The sequence below is a fragment of the Triticum aestivum genome, chromosome 7D (assembly GCF_018294505.1).
Source record: "Triticum aestivum cultivar Chinese Spring chromosome 7D, IWGSC CS RefSeq v2.1, whole genome shotgun sequence".
Lineage (NCBI taxonomy): Eukaryota > Viridiplantae > Streptophyta > Magnoliopsida > Poales > Poaceae > Triticum > Triticum aestivum.
The window spans coordinates 276,282,586-276,289,151 of record NC_057814.1 but is presented as its reverse complement, the minus strand read 5'-3'; the positions used below and the strand labels follow the sequence as shown (position 1 = coordinate 276,289,151).

Below are 6,566 nucleotides of genomic sequence, written 5' to 3'. Positions count from 1 at the left end.
TGTGAGATTGTTGAGTCCTCGTGACTCACAGATACCTCCAAAACAGTTGCAGGTGCCAGTGATACCAGTGCAGGTGACGCAACCGAGCTCAATCTTGTTCGTTGTGTTGTTTCTTATCATGTTGATCAGTAGTGGAGCCCAGTTGGGACGATCAGGGATCTAGCAGTTGGGTTGTCTTCTTTCTTTAGGTTCCGTAGTCGGACCTATGTGTGTTCTCTGAATGATGTATGACTTATTTATGTATTGTGTGAAGTGGCGATTGTAAGCCAACTCTTTATCCCATTCTTGTTCATTACATGGGATTGTGTGAAGATGACCCTTCTTGCGACAAAACCACAATGCGGTTATGCCTCTAAGTCGTGCCTCGACACGTGGGAGATATAGCCGCATCGTGGGCGTTACAGGCGGGCCACGGCGGGCAGCGGGGGCGGATCCGCGCCGGCAGCCGCACGGGGTGCTTGGGGCGGCGTGCCCAGATCTACACTGACAACCGCGCGGACTGCCTGGGCCCGGGGGTGGAGGCGGCGGGGCACCTGGGAGGTGGTGGCGGGGGGAGGTGGGGGAAGTGGAGGGGGAGATCAGAGCGGCAGGGGAGGTAGCCGGCGGGGCGGCGCTGGTGGCTAGCGTGTCGTCCAGAAGGAGAGAAGCTGGGTGCAGCGACGAGTTGGCTGGGGGTAGGGGAAGAAGGTGTGCAGGGGGTGGGTAGGTGCTGCAAGGGTGGGGGATAGGTGAAGAATGTGCGGTGGGGCTGTTTTTTCGTAGTTGCGAGGATCGGGGGTTTACCAAAATAAGGTCAGGTGTTAGCAGAATAAGACTATAGGATTCTAATAACACCCTTTAGACCTCATTCTGCTAACCCCTGCCAACACGCACCGAACCGAACTAAACAAACTGCGCAGTCACCCGGTCAAACCCCACCCACGCTACCCCCACCTTACTCCACCTTCTTCCTTCCCCGTGAAAACCCACCACCGCAACCCCCTCCCAACCACCACCACCCCACCAACCCCACCCCTCCGGCGCGCCACCGCCCCCACTCCCGCGGTGCCCCACCACCCCCACCCTTTTCGGCGTGCCACCACCTTCCACCCCTGCGGTGCCCCACCTCCCCCACCCCTTCCGGCGCGCCACCACCTGCCAACCCTATGGCGCCCCACCGCCGCCACCCCCGTAGCACCCCACCATCCCCCACCCACACCGGCGCGCCACCATCCCACGGCCACCACCCCGCGCTGCCCCTGCCACGACCACTGCGGTGCCTTGACTCGCCCCACTTCCCTATCTCCCAGCTTGATCTAGATCGGGATCAAGCCACAGGCGGAGCTCCTTCTCCCTCGCCGGCGAGACCACTTCTCTCCTCGCAGCCTCCTGTGCGACGACATACAGAGGAGGAAGAGGTGCTCCTCGTAGTTGATCTCAACCTCTACGGAGCGTGGGGAGGATTCGAGGTCGTTGACCACGTTGGGACCCGACACACCGCCGAGCAGTTCCCCAGCGCCAGCCAGCCGCCGGTGAGACCATCGCCGTCCGCCCGCCCCTTCCTGCTTTCCCTTCTCCCTCCGCTTTCGCTCATCCCTTTCCCCTCTCTAAATCCCTCTCTGTGCCGTAGTAGGGACGCAACAAGGGCGCCGTTGCCTGAAAGTTGCCACCGTCGGGACAACGCATCGCTGACAAGTTCACCACTGCCAGCGCTCGCCTTGTGTCGCCCGCATCTCGATCCAGTCGCAGCTGACGAGGCCGGATCCCGCCTTCGGAGTGCACCGGTGGCCGCAGGAACCCATGCATCTGCCCATGGAGATGGGGCAGCGGCCGTGGAAGAGCAGTAGCTGCTCGTGTGTACTCACTCCGTTCGGAATTACTTGTCGTAAAAATAAATGTATCTAGACGTATTTTAGTTCTAAATACATCCATTTCCGAGACAAGTAATTCCGAACGGAGGGAGTAGTTCATAAGAGGCTTATTTTGCTCTCTTTTTGGCATATTTTGGATTCTGCAGTTCATGTTACATGGTTTTAGTGATAAAGTTCAGTGCAGCATTGCATGCGGCCTTTTTTTATATTTTGCAGCGAGGTTCTCCAGTTCGTTGGTTGCAGTTCGGTGCACAAGGATTGCAATCTCGATTGGAGATTCGTTGAAAAATGGATTGCGGTTAATTATGACAAAATTGTGTAGTTTGCTTCAATCCGATTCACCTTGAGGGCTTCTCGTGCAGTTTACTTGATGCTCTCGTGCAGTGCGGAGTGCATCTGCTGCATCCCGCCAGACGCCCGAGCAGTACATTTTTTCATGGAAAAGTTTCGTGTGTTTCAAAACCAGTCGATTACGTCAAAACACATACAGTGCATTTGGTCCTCCGATGTGGTTCACTTTTGAGAGTGTTGTTGTCCACTTGAGCCTAGTGCGATTTTTTAAACGAAACAACAAGATAGCAATGAGGTTCACTTCAACATATGTTGCGGTTCATTTTCCCTCGTCTCTGCGGTTCACTCTTGTTCATAAAAATTGTTGAAAAAAAGACAACAAAACTCACAAAAACTCGGGTGAGAAAGTTAAGTCCGACAAAAGAATTCATGAAGTGCGGTTTTCAGTCTGATGCAATGCGGTTTTCAGTCTGAAGCACTGCGGTTTTTTGTCTGATATAGTATACACGACAATTTGGGTGTCGCGAAAAAAAGAGTGTCCGCGTTTCGGTAAATTCAAAATTGCTCTTAAACTATAAGGAATTGCAAAGAGTGTTCTACATGAAAAAGTTGTGCCTCATTGATATCTTTCCAACGCCATATAATTTGAATCAGTCCGATCAGCGCTTTGTAAAAATTTCGTGAAAAACGGCCGCTGCCACTCGTCGCCAGCCGCACCATTTTTAAAATTAACTTAAAACCATAAAGAATCTCAAAACCATTTCTACATATGAAAGTTATGCCTCATTCGTAGCTTTCCAGCGGCGCATCACATGCCTCATTTCAACAAACGGTTAAATAATTGTAGTGAAAACAGTACCAAAAAATTCAAAAAAAAATGAAAAACGCAATTCCGCGATTTAGTAATTTGAAACTGCTCTTAAACCGTAACGAATTAGAGAAAATAATAGATATGAAAACGATGCGCCTCGATGATATCTTTCCAATGGTGTGTCATTTGCTTCATTCCGACGAGCAGTTTACAAAAAAACACGAAAAAGCACTCGCTATCGCTCGTTGTGCGTTGCACTATTTTCAAAACTGCTCTTAGTCCGTGATGAATCTTGAAAAAAATTCAACATGTCAAAGTTGTGCCTAATCCATAGCTTTTCAACGGTATATTATACGCCTCGTTCTGACAAATGTTTTAAGAACTGGAGCGAAAATAGTACCGAGAAAACACCGCATGCAGTTTTTTCCGATGAGAAGTTCACTAGTCTCTGTATTGCAGTACCTTTGCTACTGAAAGAGCAGTGCCCCCGCATTGAGCGTGCAGTGCGGAAGTACATATATAGTATACCGTTAGAAAGCTATAGATTAGGCGCAACTACGCCATGTTGAACACTTTTCGAGATTCCTTTCGGTTTAAGAGCAGTTTCAAAAACGATGGGCGCCCAACGAGTGGCAGCGAGCATTTTTTCGTGTTATTTTCTAAATGTAAGTGCATCTAGTACCCCTTAATGATTTTGGTGTATTGAAGACCTATAGGTTAAGGGACTAATGCGTTTGTGAGTGTACACAGGTCTATAAGTCTATGAGGAGTTTGACCCCTAAAAATGAATGTCTTCAACTGAAGATTTTGGCTTTCTGAAGACTTTGAAAGTGAAGAAATTGGTGTGACCGTCAAGACTTGATATTCATGCGAGGAATACGAAGCGTGAAGACTTTTGTTTTCATAGTTTCATTTTCTCTTTCTTGAGTCATAGGAAACACCGTACTGTTAAAGGGGGTCGAGGTAAAACTAAGGAAAAGTTTCCAAGTGATGCTCATCTCAAAATCCTACACCTACCAATCCTTTCAAGTGAAGCCATTGGAAATCTCATACAGTTCAATCAATTTCTTCAGTGACAGAGACGAAGATCTTTTGGTCTCTGAGGAATTTGTTCTGACTGAGGAGTTAGGAATTCGCTAGTGCGGATTGCCAAAAAGTGAGGAACATGATAGCCCTGAGGAATTTGATACTCAAATATCCGACCGTTGTTATGCTATGCGCCAGCTGTCCCAAAATATCTTCGCACCTAACGGTCATATCATTGAAGGGCATTTATGTCTTATCATGTGGGGCTGCTCCCTAGGCTATAAATAGCCGCCCCCTACAACCACTAGCTGGTTGGCTGCTCCGAGAGAAACTGACACTTGTCATTGAGAGCATCCCATCTTCCGAGGACTTTAAGCGAAAATCATCAAGTGAGGAAAACCCAAACCCAAACCCAAACACCTACAAACCCAAAGTGATTGAGCATCATTGAAGAGATTGTTCCTGTGTGGAACCGACGCTTGTTACCTTTGAGGACTCTGCACCTCCAGACGGTTAGGCGTCATGGTCTAGAGCATCCAAGAGGAAATTGTGGATCCTCGAGTGACCGAGTCTGTGAAGGTTTGGAAGTCACCTGGATACTTACCACGAGGGATTGGGCGAGGTCTATGTGATCTTAGCTCAATGAGAGAATATGGTGAGGACTGTGTGTCCTCAGGTTTAAATACCTAGCCGCTCCAACCAGACGTATGACTGTCACAGCAGTTGGAACTTGTCTACCAAATCACTGTCTTCACCGAGCTACTCGTTCTATTTCCTCAACCCTTTCATTTCCTCATTCATATGCTGTAGTACTTGATCGTTACTGTTTGAAGACTTTGACTAAAGACTTTCTCAATTTCCTCAATTCTATTTCTTCAGTCAGTCTGTCTTCAGCCTGTTTATCCCATGTTTACGCTACTTGTACTCTGTGCTTGTTTTCATTTCATCATGATGACTGTGCTACTACTCTGTTATGCTTGCATCTGAGTACTTATTCCGCTGCTAAGTAGTTCCTTGCTTCTGAATTTCCTCACTATGAAATTCCTCAGTGATGAATTTGTAAAAATCGCCTATTCACCCCCCTCTAGTCGATATAACACACTTTCAACTGGTTTTAGAGCAAGGTACTCCCTTGTTATGTGTGATTTTGGTTTAACCGCCTGGAGTTTTAGTTATGTCGACTGCAGGCATGATCAAGGTCTCTGCTGGGTGTCCTACCTTCGATGGGACGGACTACCCCTACTGGAAGAATAAGATGCGAATGCATCTTGAGGCAATTGACAACGATCTCTGGTACGTTGTGGAAAATAGCGTTCCCTCCGTCACTCCTACCATTAACACTGCTGATGTGAAGAGATTCAAGCAACTCGACTCTGAAGCGAAGAATATCATTTGTGGCCATCTGAGCAAAGGGCAGTATGGCAGAGTGAGTGCTTTGGAGACAGCTAAGCTCATTTGGGAAAGGCTGTCCAAGGTCAATGAAGGAGTCTCAACACAGCATGACTCCCGAGTTGACGTTCTTCGCAATCTCTTCAACCGCTTCAAAAGACTCGATAATGAAAGTGTTTAGCAAACCTTCGATCGCCTCACTGGCATCTCAAATGAGCTTCAAGCACTTGGTGCCACTGACATCACCGACCATGAGGTGGTGAAGAAATTGCTGAGATCGCTTGATTCCTCATTTGACACTCTTGCACTGATGATACAAGAACGTGGAGACTACAAGTCACTTGATCCCGCTGATATCCTCGAGAGGCTAAACACTCATGAGTTCCAACTTGCTGAGAAGAGAGATCTATATGGACCGAGCTATGGCAGATCATGCGCTCTGAAGGCCAAGGCAGTCTCTGAATCTGAAGGTAAGGATTCTGGTAGCAGCCTTGGTGATCCTGAAGAACTTAGTCAAGAGCTAGCAATGCTCATGAGGAAATTCCAGAAGTTCTCAACGTGTGGTCGCTTTGGTAAATCCTCAAGTGGTGATGACATGAGATCAGATTCCTCATCCCGTGACTACAAGAAGAGAACTTGCCACAAATGCAAGAAACCTGGTCACTACATTAATGATTGTCCTCAGTGGGAGAAGGAATCAAAGAAGAAGAAATACTGTCGGATGTGGGGTTCCGGCAAACCCTTAAGGTTCGAACACTGGGGTGCGCACGAAGTCTTTCCCTCCTACCGATCTACGCTCTAGCTCGCTAAGATCTCGCGGACGAACTCGACGAACTCGCAACACAGAAAGACACAAGGTTTATACCGGTTCGGGCCACCGTTGTGGTGTAATACCCTACTCCAGTGTGGTGGTGGTGGATTGCCTCTTGGGCTGATGATGAACAGTACAAGGGAAGAACAGCCTCCTGAGGTTGAGGTGTTCTTGTGGCTAGGCTCTCGATCGGGTTGGATCAAGCTAAGATGAGATCTCTCCCACTATGGTGGCTAGCTCTACTTATATAGGCCCTGGTCCTCTTCCCAAATATCGAGCGGGAAGGGAGCCAACAATCGCGGGAAAATTTGAAGGGGGACAGCCAGTACAAGCTATCCTGACAAAAGCGGTCTCCGCCTGCGAAAAGCTCTGGTGGTGACGCCGTCTT

At 48.5% G+C, this 6,566-nt stretch overlaps 1 long non-coding RNA gene across 1 annotated transcript; it reads left to right on the top strand.

The window, feature by feature from the left end:
• Nucleotides 1-862: 862 nt before the first annotated feature.
• Nucleotides 863-2,182, top strand: LOC123166061 (uncharacterized). The gene is made up of 2 exons (XR_006483348.1): nucleotides 863-1,511; nucleotides 1,610-2,182. It is a non-coding gene; the product is annotated as an uncharacterized lncRNA (long non-coding RNA).
• The last annotated feature ends 4,384 nt before the right edge of the window (nucleotides 2,183-6,566 follow it).